The sequence below is a fragment of the Aquarana catesbeiana genome, linkage group LG02 (assembly GCF_042186555.1).
Source record: "Aquarana catesbeiana isolate 2022-GZ linkage group LG02, ASM4218655v1, whole genome shotgun sequence".
NCBI classification, from domain to species: domain Eukaryota; kingdom Metazoa; phylum Chordata; class Amphibia; order Anura; family Ranidae; genus Aquarana; species Aquarana catesbeiana.
In genome coordinates, this window is record NC_133325.1 from 410,614,708 (window position 1) to 410,629,370 (window position 14,663).

The 14,663-nt window shown below is 39.8% G+C and overlaps 1 protein-coding gene across 9 annotated transcripts in view; it reads left to right on the plus strand.

Moving 5' to 3' along the window:
• Positions 1–306: 306 nt before the first annotated feature.
• ADGRB2 (adhesion G protein-coupled receptor B2) overlaps positions 307–14,663 on the plus strand; it is a 744,603-nt gene continuing 730,246 nt past the window's right edge. For 6 of the 9 annotated variants that reach the window (XM_073615393.1, XM_073615395.1, XM_073615396.1 and 3 more), the window contains exon 1: positions 308–1,841. The gene's annotated coding sequence lies outside the window, so the exon portion shown is untranslated. Of the gene's footprint in view, positions 1,842–14,663 lie in introns of all 9 variants that reach the window. The other 3 variants (XM_073615398.1, XM_073615399.1, XM_073615401.1) reach the window with 1 other exon arrangement.

Below are 14,663 nucleotides of genomic sequence, written 5' to 3' on the forward strand. Positions count from 1 at the left end.
ATACCCTATTAAGAGTAGCTAGACCGATTGCCACAACTAGTTACCCTCCGATATGGATGTGCAACCCCCTAGCAGAAGCCGACAGGCACAAAGTTTATGGTGTGGTTAATGCTAAGAAGCAGGTGATGGTGCTGAAACTGGAAGATGTAGAACAGTGAAATGAAACAAGGATATAAAGGAAAGGGAATGGAAGAGTGGAGTGTAAGGGAAAACAGTACTGAAAAGCAGAATAATGAGAAAAAAAAGAGAAGGAGATGTTAGTGAGTGAGGAATGGAGAGAGAAATACTGAGTTAAGGAGGAGGTAGGGAGAGGGAGGAGGAGGGATAGAGAGGGAGAGACAGGGGAAAGAAGGAGGAGGGATACAGAGCAGAGTGTGCAGAGCGAAGAGATGGAGGAGAAGATAGACTGAGCCTGGTACAAACACACAGGGAGGGATACCGAGGAAGAGAGCGGGGGCACACGTACAGACAAGGGCACATCTGCCACTGCTGGACATATCGCACAGGGCCTCATTGATATCCATCAACTGATCGCTGGAAACCTACATTGGAAACTGACACTAAAAATCACGTCTTGACACCGGGAAACTGAAGACTGGCATTGGGTAAATAGACACGGACAGCATCAACGCTGGAAGACAGCAGTGGGCATTGGGATCCTGACACTAAGAAGCCAACGCAGGGTTTAGGCATCGCAGATTTCGCCAGAATTCTGGCCCCGGGCTGCATCCAAGCTCCGTCATCAGGACCACTGAGATCATGATGTGACACTGACTTTTACCGGGTGGAGATATACTGTATACACTACATCGTGTGGCACATACTAGCTAGTACGAGACTTCTCCAGACGCATACAGCAGAATCGCTCACCCATTTTACAGAAGATACGGTGTCACCTGCAAAAGAAAAAAAAAAACAAAAAACAGTGCAAAACGCAGCACCACTAGCCACACATGCAGTGTCACTAGCCGCACACTACTTGTCACACTTACCCTGTGACTTTGGCACATCACATTCTCATATACACTTGCACAGTTTGGAGAACATGACTCAGATTACAGCATTTAGATGGTCAATTCTCACGCTCCAGCCAAACTGATCAGCCTGGATTTAATGTGCCAACACAAAGTACACATTCTTAGCAAACCCATGTACATATCTAGGCACCCAGCCAAGCATGGACTAATTACACAAACTAGGTGAATTCAGTTATTCAGATCTGATCAAAATACTAATTAACACCGAGACTGGATACGTAGAGGCAAAGCAGACATCAGTATTACCAGCACACATCGACACATACTGAATATGGAAGATGTTTGCACACTTAACAAACAAATGGAACATAATGCAAACATTTAAATAGCCACATATGGCTCTGTGTCACAATAATAGACGAAAAGCTAAAGAAAGTGTGCTGAAAAAAAAATTGTTTTGTTTACAATAATAGGCAGAGGACAAGGCAAAATAAGATGCAATAGATAGAAAGGGAGGCAGGTAGGTAGATAGATGCAGCTTTTAGTGCACAATCTGTACATTAGGAATATTACATGAACCTTATTAAAATCAAGCACTGCTTCGGCACCACAGGCATAGACAACGTCAGGGACATAATCAATAGCTCCCTAATACATAGGAAGACCATAGATGCTCTCAGTGTCTCCCCATACACCCAAGTCCTGTGTAGAGAGTGCAGATAGTGGCAGATGCATTCCGCAGGAATAAACTTATCTGGGGACATGTGAAGCTTTAACTGGAAAGAAAATTATCCCGGATCATGGAATATCCCAGGCGGCAGGATACAGCCTCCCACCTTATAAAGTACTGCTAACAGCGACCAGGTAAGAGACCAGAGCCCTAGGGTCAATGTTGTGTGTGCTGAAAATTGGGGCACTGGCTTCACCTGACACCAAGGCTATGTATGGTCATGAGCTAGGGTCACCCACAGCCTGGCATGCTTTACCACCATAGTCTGCAGTATATCTCTATCATCACTTGATTCCCTGTGTGAGATGAATACCTTCTCACATTTGCTCTACACATTCTGTATAATGAGTCTCTCTGTATAATCCTTGCTAACTGCAACACATGGAGGAATGATAAGGCCGTTAGCTCGGTGTTCAAAAAGATGAGGCCATACAGGAATTTAAAAATATATACATTTAGCTACCAAACTGAACTTTTTGACCGTGAAGAAGCCAAAAGAAAGGGTCATATGATGAACACATACATTGTACATATTAAATATAATGAATGTAACCAATGCATTGATGTTCCATCCCTTCCATTTGATACTCTAACTGAATTAATTCAGGTGGGCCCATACAAATTGTGATTATCATGCCACTGCTATGATTTGTGTATGGATTTTTTTTTTCCTTAGCATGGTGATTTGATGTATCAGTGGTCATTGAGGTTCAGCCATGGCTGTTGTCATCTGTTCCTGATCAGGCCATGTGTATTCTGGGTGCAGTAGTGCTTTTGAGTTCCTTCCTGGTAGTGCATTTTAACATTTTCGCAGTTGTCTTGACTAAGCACAAATGCCACAGAAATGACTTTTCTTATCAGCTACACATCAGAAAACTTGTAGATTTCCAAACAAGGGGAATCATTTATTTTTCTGCTTTACCTTCTTATCTTGTAGTCTTGCTTCTTCTACAGCATGTTTATGCCATGTGCAAGGAATGCAGAATCTTTCCTGGTTTCTATGTTTATCACTAAGCAAGAAAAGCTAATGTGCAATATGACAATTCACTCTCTGTGCTTTCCTGGTGAAAAGACCTGTATCTTTTAATTGAAAATAAAATAGTTGCTTATAACCTGTGAATACTTTATCTTTCCATTTATCCATCTTTCTATCTATCCATCCATTACCCATCCATTCATCCATTCATCCATCCATCCATCCATCCATTTATCCATCCATCCATCCATCCATTTATCCATCCATTTACCCATCCATTTATCCATCCTCTAAACTGATTATCTATCTATCTATCTATCTATCTATCTATCTATCTATCTATCTATCTATCTATCTATCTATCTATCTATCTATCTACTGGTTGGGTATATACCATATTGATCTATCCATCTGTCTATCTTTCAGTTGATCATTTAAGTATAATATCTATCTATGACATATTGCTCTCTCTATTTAACCGTCTATATCAGGTTGATCTATCTATCTATCTATCTATCTATCTATCTATCTATCTATCTATCTATCTATCTATCTATCTATCTATCTATCTATCACACATTGCTCTCTCTATTTACCCATCTATATCACGTTGATCGATCTATCTATCTATCTATCTATCTATCTATCTATCTATCTATCTATCTATCTATCTATCTATCTATCTATCTATCTCCTCTTCTAGGAAAATTATCTGACACATGTATTGACTGGATTTTCATTTCCTTTAGTCGGATGTCTGTCTAGCTATAAAGAACTATCCTTCGTAGAGTGATAACTCTGGCAATAGTGTTTGCTGTTATTTTTCCTAAACACAGATTTGACTACTGTAGCATGGTTTGAACAAATGGTCAGGACATTTTTCCATTTAGCTTCCTGTATTTTGTGAGTCAGGGTCCCCCTGGCTTAGATAATTAATGAATGCTTTTAATCCATCTAAAGTCTTTCAACCACATAAGAAAAATTCCATGGCAGGGAGAGATATACACTGCATAAGAAACTTTTAGATGAATGCCACCGACAAAGAAAACTTTTCCTTTAAAAAAGAAAACCCGGATTGGAAAAAGGTCACAGTGGGGTAATTTTAAAACACTTTTTTTTTTTGTGATGTAGCGATTCATCTAATACTCTATGGCTGAGACACATGTGCTGGTTTATTAGAAATGCTGAAAATTACCAGCTCAATCATTTGATATGAGTTAACAAAGACAGAATGGTTTACTAGTTCATAGAGGGAGGATAAAGCTTGATCAGATTGGGTATATTGTATGCAGACTATTGTTTGGTGAACCTTGCTTTCAGTGCTGGCTCCTAATTTAGGAATGCTGTGACTCAATTGTTCCATAGAATGAATTACCCTGGAGACTAGGAATATCAAGAATGTTTTGAAGTTCAATGAGAAAAGTCTCATCTTCTCATGTGTTATGGAGTGACCTATAAAAGCCTTTTGTCACATAACATATTTGAACATGAAACACACAATATATTTAGGTGATTATGTATCTTCTACAACAATGTATTATAGATTTTACAAGCTAGCAAATAGTTCAATTAAAATATAGATCATCATTCTAAAATCCAGATTCTTTTCTGGTGCATTTAGTTTTACCTGTACATGTATTCCTATTTACCTGGTGTTTAGACACCAGTTCTTTTGTTTTAGTCTATTGGTGCCACCGACAGTTGGAATGGATGCTCTGGAGCCTTGCTATTTTCAGTAACCCTTGTGCTCCTCTAACATATCATAGAGCTGTGAGAAAGAGGCTGTAATAGTCCTGGGGTATATGAAACGCTTATATGCTGCCTAGGCCACTTACTCATCACAGGAAATCCTGAGGTGGCATACCTTTCAACAGTGAAGAACCTTTACAGGTAATAGCAGTTACAATGAGGAGCATTTTGAAATATTATAATATTGCAAAATTTGGAACAGCTATTGCTGGAAAGATATATGTGTTATATAAGAGATAATTCATCTTCACTTTGTATTGGAAGTTACTCAGGCGTACCATGCCCATATAAATAGCCTGGAGAATGTACATCTTTTTATATTGCAATGTATTGCAATACATCTGTTGTGTCCATATTTTGATCTTGATAAAAACAGCTATACACAAAAAATCTTTCTGGCTTTATTTAACTGAATTGTTAAATACTTTACAGTCCATTCTCCAGATTTCCTCCACAAGACTGAAGATGTTTCAGTACTCACTATAATATAGCGTGAGGAGTTGCCAAAAAAAAAAAAAAAATCATTGGTTATTAAGTATAATAAACTATTAGTAGTCAACAGCTGTAAAAAATGGTGGCCTTATTAGGGGTCGCAATCTGGGGAGGTTTACCTGCAACACAGTGGGTATGAACCAAAGGCCACAATACAAAGATATAGAAATATTTAGGTTGTCAAGTGTGTAAAGATATGGGCACCATATGACAAGTGAAAATGCCATCTTTTGGGCAGGCCTTGGTGGTCTGTTTCTAGAAAGAAGCCTAGACCATCTAGGTGCTAAATAGAAGAAAGTGTGCTTCCTAACTGGGCTGAGCTGTTTAGGTGGCAATACAGTCCCAATACCCTAGTTTCAATTGCATCCTTCATTCAGGTGCCAGAGGAGTCGCTTTCTTCTTCTGTGATTTTTTGTGACAATATTATACTTTGGAGTCAGTGTTACTGCCCAAGGCCTGGACTTTTTCCCTATTGGGTGGTTTGTGAAGTAAAGTCTGTCAACACTTCACAACTACTGTCTTCCTAAATCAGTGTAGCTATAGTATATTTATCCTCCTTCTTTTTTAGTAATTATTGTGTCAGAAGAACTGGTGTTCTTGCTATGCTTTATCATTTTTGTGGGGAGAGCCTATTTAATAGCAGACTCAAAGTGAACTTGTCATGGCATAATAGCAGACATCACCAGATGTAAACCATTACCACTGGCTTCTAACAATATGGTCTGCCTTGGGATCCCCCATATTTGCCAACCTCATGGAGTTTAGGCATACCGCTTCCCCAAACACATGTTCCTTGTGGCATTACTTGTGTCTCTCATTAACTCATTTATTCAAACACTGGACATTAATTCTTGGTGAGAACCAAAGTAAAGCAATGTCTATGCTCTAGTTTTCAGTAAGTTGATTAGAAAATTCAGGGGCTGCTAGGCACTTTGGACTATAAGAAGGCAGCCTTATGTGCCTGCATTAGCTGAAACACATTATCCTGCCCTAAAATTAGTTAAAGTGGTTGTAAACCTTATACATGAAATATGAACAAAGCATATCCTTCTATAGTGTGTACTTGTCTCAATTAGGAGCATTAAGTGTAATTTCTGTCTGATGCTTCGTTCCTCTGCTATCAGCATAAATCACTTCTGACAAATTTTCCTGACACCAAGAGAAGAAAGGTGACAGAGGAGGGACCTCCAGCTGAATGACATCCTCATCTCTGTTCCAATGCACTGTGTGATAAGGGGTGTGTCCCTTCACTCCAATCCACTTTCAGAACTCTCCTCACTGAGATCTACAGAGTGTAACATCACCTCCCTGCCCCCTTTTTTCTGACAGCTCAGACAGGCTGTATAAATTCTGGACTTTGAATGGTTGTAGAGAAGGGAAGACTGCAAATAAATGGGTACAACTTATGTAGGAGGTTTTGATTCATCTCCATGTATCATCTAAGGCCAATCACAACCTTGGGTATATGTAAGGGTTTACAACCACTTTCAGTAGCATTTAAACCTTTACCTTTTGCTTTTCAAAATCAAAGATACACTGTTACTATGCCCAGAGCAAAATTATAGTGTATGTGATAGCCTACCCACCCAGCAAATTATACTCATCCATTATACTCCCTTGCCACCTCCCCACTTCATTGGAGCTCTTGGTCCATTAATCCAATGGAGTGGGCCTTCTGCGTATGAGGGAGTATGTGATCTCCTGTATATGACAGTGCTGCGGCCTGTGCAGCCAGACCTGAACACTGTCACATGAGCAAGGCAGTGATATCATCCAGATGGGTAAGCTCTGACATTGGAGTTTACTTGACTGCTGCGGTGGGGAGGTGGCGAGAGAGCATGGATTGATGAGAGTACCTTGATGGGGGAGTGGGCAATCAGGATTGTTACTCTACCCTCAATAGTAACCTGTGAAATAAAATCTGGCATATGCTGTATAGTGGTTTCATGTAGTTTTAAGGGAAACCTGTACAGTTAAATATGTGGGCTGACTTTGCTGATAATAAAAATTCTATTTACCTGTCTCTTATGTTGATCCAGTGGCTTCGGTACTTTCTGAGTAGCTTACCTCTAATGCAAATTCATACTCACTCTGACCCAACTGCACGTTTAGTCTGTGACCGTATTTCAGAAAGTATTGAGTCCAGAGACAGCCAGGCAGATAGCATCTTCAGAAGGAGGTGAGCAATAGCAACTTAAATATTGCTATACGTACTGTAAGTACAGGTTTCCTTTAAAGAAAAGCTATTTTTTAAACAGCTTATACAATATCTATACAGCCTCAATGCAGCAAAAAGAAGGGCCTGTACTATAAAAAATTAATCAGAGCTTGACAGCAGGACCTCACCTTCGCCAGGCCTCTCTCTCCTTATTTACTAATATGATTATGTAGGGCAAGCACTATAGACTATGAGACTGGAGCTGAATAATATCAACACAACTTGCTTATAGTATATAGGATAAACAGCTTGGTACCTCCTGGGCTGTTTTTCTTTTTTAGTAATTGATTCCAAATGGTTAAGGGTTTTATATCAAAGCCACACTCAAAAAGAATGCCATTACTGTGCAATACTGTCACCAATAAAGAAATGATCCAATGCAAGGTCCTTTTATCTGAGATTAGGTTTCTTTTCTGTTTTGTACAGTTTGCAGTATAGTTGATTAAAAACCATTATGTCAATCAAATGGAAAATGTATTATCATATGTGTTTTGAAACCTTTTTAAGAATATGAACTAGGTGCCCATAAACTTCTTGGATCAGTTCCTTTGTCATCATTTGCATTACGTGCTCCTATAGTATAACCGTGTATTAATTTCAACAAACTCCCCCTGCACACTGAAATTTATGGCATTCAGGACTGCTGAGCTAGCTTTGGATAGCTACTGTATCTCAGATAGAGTTGATGAATGCCCATGGAAAACTTCTGGGACAGCATGATGCTGATTTTTTTTTTTTTCTCTAGATTTTAATCACACTGACAGTGATACAAATTTGCAACTGCTTGTCTCTGAAGTGATTATTCTGTATAAGAAATAGAAACATATTCTCTAGCAAAAAATTGCCCTTGGGTCATAAATAAAAAGGTGCTAATAGTATTGCAGAGGCTTTTCTGCCGGGGCAGCCTTTACCTAGCATCATTCTTATCAGTAGAAATGTAGAAACTAACCATCCTTTGATCATAAACAAAGAAGCATGAATTCAAACAGTTCTGTCTAATCTGACACTGCTGGCATTAGGGCAATGTCGGTGGGAAAGTAGGGTGATTGGCTATGAGGCGAGGCACTACACAAACGCTTCTCATGCACTAGCTCTTAACAAGCAATGACACTGGGCAAAGCCTACTTTTTCTAGGAAAACTGAGAAGTAATGCAAATGCAAGGGATATCGTGAGAAAACACTCAAGCTCATGTCTCTTTCATTGATGGGTTGTTAGTGATTATGCAACTTCCACACATGCACAATAGGGATGCCCAATCCCCACACTAGTCACCACTCTTCGGTATTTGATAGATATGTACACTGCAAAAGGGAAAGGGGCATACCAATAAACAGACCGACCTGCAGGAATAAGGCTACAGTAGGGAGAAACAGTCCCAGGAAATAGTTAGAATTAGGAGGTCCATGTAGATGCAGGAGGCCCTACCTAATTGGAGGTTGATGGTAATGTAGCAGGGAGAAGCTGCAAGGGTAGGAGCTGTGGGGGCTCCTGGGAGTTCGTCCCAGAAGGTTGAGCAGAGAAGAAATTTCCTTCTTTCATTTATTGTAATGGCAGCTTGGCAGGTTAGGGGGTCGGGGGTGTTTGTGGAAAAGTGAAATGGTTACAAAACAAGGAGCCCATCTAGTGGTATGGTGCTTTCCTGGAGATGTTCTTGAGCCAGTTGGGTAGGATAACAAATAGGATAGATAGATCGATAGATAGATAGATAGATAGATAGATAGATAGATAGATAGATAGATAGATAGATAGATAGATAGATAGATAGATAGATAGATAGATAGATAGATAGATAGATAGATATTTCCTACTGTAACCATCTTTAGGCGATCTCTGAAAAACCATATCTTCAGAAAGGCCTATCCCACCTTTAACTATTGAACTGTACTTTTATTTTCTCGGCTCATCCCTCACAGTTATTTTTTTTTTATCATTTGACCCTTTATTTTGGATTATAAGCTCTGAACATATTTTCCCTGAAGTTGATGCGTTGAAAGCAGAAAAAATTGGGCAAGCACAGGAATTTGAGCAACTTTGACAAGGGTCAAATTGTAATGGCTAGATGGCTGGGTCAGATCATGACCAAAATTACAGTTCTTGTGGGATGTTCCCAATCTGCAGTGGTCAGGATCTGTCAAAATTGGTCCAAGGAAGGAAAACCAGTGAACCAGCGACAGGGTCATGGGCAGCCAAGGCTAATTGATGCACTTGGGGAGGAAAGGCTGTTCTGTGTAGTCTGATCCAATAGGAGAGCTACTGTAGCTCAAACTGCTGAAAAAAATGATGCTGGTTCCAATAGAAAGGTGTCATAACACTCAGCAATGCAGTTTGTTGCGTATAGGGCTGCGTGGCCTCAGACTGGTCAGGGTGCCTGTACTGACCCTTGCCCACAGTCAAAATTGCCTACGATGTGCACATGAGCATCAGAACTTGACCGCAGAGCAATGGAAGAAGGTGGCATGTCCTGATAAAATCAAAAATGGCTTAAGGAACACAACAATGAGTTGTCAACAGTTCTACAAAAAGGGCTACATTATGTAGCTTGTTAGTGTGTGAGAAGAACTGTGTACTAGACTACATCAATAAATAAGTCAGTAGCACCACTGTCCTGGTTGGAGTCTGGGCTGAGGCTGTCATACACCTTCTTACAAGGTTTTGCAGTGATGTGCATTACAGGTACAGTATGAGACAGAGATTCAGTTCAGAGTTTTGGTTGAACCAATGTTGGAGTGCAGTTTAAAAAAAAACTGTCCTAACGAGAGATTATTCACTAATTCAAATGAGTTCTCCAATATTACCTAGAACTGCCACAGATCAATACTTGATAATGGTGGTAATAAAATAGAACAACGCATTTACTATAGCAGTGTTACATCTTTAAACCACTTCTCACTGGCCGTATGCATATATGAAACCTCTCGGCAGGTGGGCTTTAACGCAGAGAGGCTGCACATGTATGTCCAAAATGTAAACATCTCTGTGCTGAGACCGCCCGCCCCCTGCGCGCTTCTAGCACAGTTATCGGCTGGAGAGCTCTCGATGCATTCTTCCGATCAGGAGCTTAACGATCATGTGACCACTGTGACAGCCACTCACTGCGGCCACATGACCCAAATGCCCACCTCCCGGCATTTAGAAGCTCTTAAAGCACTGGGAGGTTGCGGTGGGAAGGGATTAAAAAATATATAGAAATCGCATGACTTATTGAATGTCTTTCAAGTGATCAGCTTACATCATAAGCTCCTTGAGGGTAGGGACTGATTTGAACGTACAAGGTATATGTAAAGCGCTGCGTAAATTAACGGCTCTATATAAGTACCTGAAATAAATTAATAAACATCAAATCATACTTGATTAACTTTGAATGTCTAAAATTTCATAGCCTAGTAGCTGCAAAATTCTCTAAGCAGCTTTTTTAACCATACACATTTGATGATGTTTTGATTGATTGCAAAAATGCCCTAATTTATTGTCATTGACAGTTTTAAAGCAGATGTAAACTCTAACTTTATGACTTTTAATTTGCTAAAGCACGGTGCTTCATAAATATTTGTAATATTTTTTTTCCCATAAAATGCTGATTTTGCCTTATTTCATACTATTTTACGCTTCAGTGCTTCTGATCTCCACCATCTTTTGTCAGTCACTTCTTGCCTACATGCTTTCACTCAAGCAATGGCTGCACATCATTGCCCTGAACAAGAGTCCTGATAGTGACTACATTAGAACATACCTACATAATGTGAGTTGGCTTGGCTACTTGTAGTCTTCATTAAGGGCATGTGTGACAGTGGACCTTTATAGCAAGATCACCAGGTATCTGTTTAATAAATACTGTACATTGAAACAACTTTCAAAATTGCATTAATATGATAAAAGTTATATGAGCTTTTAGTGATTGGGTTTAGATCAGCTTTAAAGGGTAAGGTCAAGTTTACACAAAAGAAAAAAAAAACCCTCCAGCTCACCATTCCCTCTCCTCTCCAGTCCCTAACCTAATCTCAGCTTCACCCCACTTTCTTTCCCCATACGCAGGTGCTTACTGACCTCTTTGACAGTAGGCTCTTCAGATGTTTAAACCCTTTGGTTTCCCAAAACCTTGCCCTGTACTGCCTGCACAGTAACTCTATAGATTTGTATGGGTCCATGCTCTAACAGAAAGGTAAGGGCCTATTTAAGTATATGGGAATATACTGCCCTGGCAATGCCATCGGGAAGAGATAAGTAAGCACCTGGATGGGAGTTAAGCCAGCCATACATGGAAATTCTGCCAGTTCAGCTGGAACCAGACAAATTTCGATCTGTTTATTGGCAGGCTGGTTGTACTGAATTTGATCCATCGATCGGCTTCAATACAACTGGCCTGTCTGGGTTTTTTTTTGCCTGATCACTGCTTGCGGCTTTAGCCGGGTATCCATGATCATTGTATTCTGCTGGTATTCCCCATCAGCAGAACACAATAGCACTGTGGGAGAGTTTCCCCCAATCGACACAGCCATTGAATCAATCAATTTTCTTTTCTTCAACCCGTGATTGAATAATATATGGCCTGCCTTAAGGCTTAGATTGGTTATGGGCCTAGGAAGGAAGGGAAGGAGGTTAGTAAAACTGAGCTTGTCCTTTACTTTTCCAGATTTTGTCATTATTAAACACTCTAACTTTTTGTTAAATAATCAGTTTTCCACAGTTATTAGATCCGTCTATTTTCTGTCTTCACATTTCAGACGTTAGAGCGGTAATAAACCCAAAAGCAAACATTGATTATATTGCAGCTTACCAATTCTTAGATGTGGTGGCTGCATTTGTTTTAATTATTAGACTTTGTTTCCTTTTTTTTCTCCTGGTGATCCGGTCAATATGTCTGTTATTTTCCAACAGAACAAGCTGTCCTGCACATGTAGCAAGTAGAGGGTGTTTACAATGCTCAGCTTTTATTTATTTATATAAAACCTTTATCCCATAAGACAAGCAGTAACTGGTGAAAAAGTGGGAGCTGGCGTTTGGCTTTAATTTGTTAGTGTATCTACATTTTCTAGTGCATCTAATACTCCCCCCCCCCCCCCCCCCCCCAGATTAACAATGCTTCTGTCCAATAGTGTCTCTGTTGCTCCTCCATCCAGAGTGTAGGCACCCTACTACAGGAAGTGTGTTACTGGCCAGATCACCAGGTGAAAGCAGAGGGAAAAAAGTCTATAAAAGACAACATTTTTGGTTTTGGGTTTAACCACTTCCATACCTGGTCAAATTAGACATTTCTATCTTACCTGTAAAAATCATATTTTTTTTTTTTAGAAAATTACTCCGAACCCCCAAACATTATAGATATATATATATCTATATCTATATATATATATAGATATAGATATATATATATACATATATATATCTATATCTATAGATATCTATATCTATATCTAGATATAGATATCTATAGATATAGATATATATATCTAGATATAGATATAGATATATATCTATATCTATATATATATAGATATAGATATATATCTATATATATATATATATTTGCGCAGCAATTCTTGGGGAAAAAATACACTTTAATGAATTCTACTGCAAAAAAAACACAAAATATTTAACACAATTTTTTGGTAAAATATAGAAGATGATGTTACGCCAAGTGAATAGATACCTAACATGTCTCATTTTAAAATTGGGCACACTCGTGGAATAACGCAGAACCACTGTACTTAAAAATCTGCATAGGCGATGCTTTAATATTTTTTACAGGTTATCATTTATAGTTACAGAGGAGTTCTGGTGCTAGAATTATTGCTCTGTTTATAACTAAGCATGAGCCCAACACCCCCCGCTTCAGTTCGCACCAGAATTTGCGAACAGGCAAAAAATTTGAACGAACACACGAACACCGTTAAAGTCTATGGGACACTAACATGAAAAATCAAAAGTACTAATTTTAAAAGCTTATATGCAAGTTATTACCAAAAAAAGTGTTTAGGGACTCAGGTCCTGCCCCAGGGGACATGGATCAATGCAAAAAAAAGTTTTAAAGCAGCTGTTTTTTGGGAGCAGTGATTTTAATAATGTTTAACCACTTCAGCCCTGGAATATTTGGCTGCTCAATGACCAGAGCACTTTTTGCAATACGGCACTGCATTGCTGACAATTGCGCGGCCGTGCAAAGCTGTACCCAAACAAAATTGATGTCCTTTTTTCCCCACAAATAGAGCTTTATTTTGGTGGTATTTGATCATCTCTGCTGTTTTTATTTTTTGCGCTATAAACAAAAAAAGAGCGACAATTTGAAAAAAAACACAATATTTTGTACATTTTGCTATAATAAATATCCCCAATTTTTTTAAAAAAACATTTTTTTTCTCAGTTTACAGTAGGCTGATATGTATTCTTCTATATATTTTTGGTAATAAAAATTGCAATAGCGTGTATTGATTGGTTTGCACAAAAGTTATAGCGTCTACAAAATAGGGGATAGATTTATGTTTTTTTTCTTATTATTACTTTTTTTACTAGTAATGGCAGCCACTTTTGACACATTTTTGGGACAATTGACAATTATACAGCGATCAGTGCTATAAAAATGCACTGATTACTGTATAAATGTCACTGGCAGGGAAGGGGTTAACACTAGGGGGCGATCCAGTTGTCAACTGTGTTCTCTGACTGTGTGTTCTAACTGTAGGGGGAGGGGACTGACTGACTATAGGAGATGACAGATCGTGGTTCTTAGCTATTAGGAACTCACAATCTGCATATCCTCTCAGAACAGAACAGGGATTTGTGTGAGAATGCCAGTGATTGCTCGCCACCGCCGGTCACAAGCATCGGCACCTCCGCAGTGCAGTGGGTGTGTGCCTGCTTTCCTGTTTAAAGGAGATTTTGACATCACGTGGTGTTAGAGGGGTGGCAGGGTCACATGTTTACGTCACCAGGTGGCCCCGCCCTCAGCAATATAACATCTGTCATCGAGAAGCGTCACTCGGCGGGAGCCTCCGATGGAGGCGGAGCTGTTGCTTTTTTTTCATTTCTGTTCCGTCGGGCGGAATGAGATGGATCTACATTGCGGGACATATAAAGGACTTGTCCCACAGTGTCTCTTGTCATTTTTACTATTTTTGACACTTTTTTTGTGAACTGGTAGGTATACAATGTACCTGTTACCAATTCAAATAGGGGTGCCGGGATTTGGGGGTCCCCTTGTTAAAGGGGGCTTCCATATTCCGATAAGCCCCCTGCCTGTAGACCCCCACAAGCACTGAGCAAGGGTTGGGGGTATGAGGCCCTTGTCCCCATCAACATGGGGGCAAGGTGCTTTGGGGACCCCAAAGCACCCTCCCCATGTTGAGGGCATGTGGCCTGGTACAGTTCAGGAGGGGGGGCGCTCTCTCGTCCCCCCTCTTTTCCTGCGGCCTGTCAGCTTGCGTGCTTGGATAAGGGTCTGGTATGGATTTTAGTGGGACCCCTACACCACTTTTTTTTTTAATTTTGCGCAGGGTTCCCCTTAATAGCCATACCATACCTGGTAT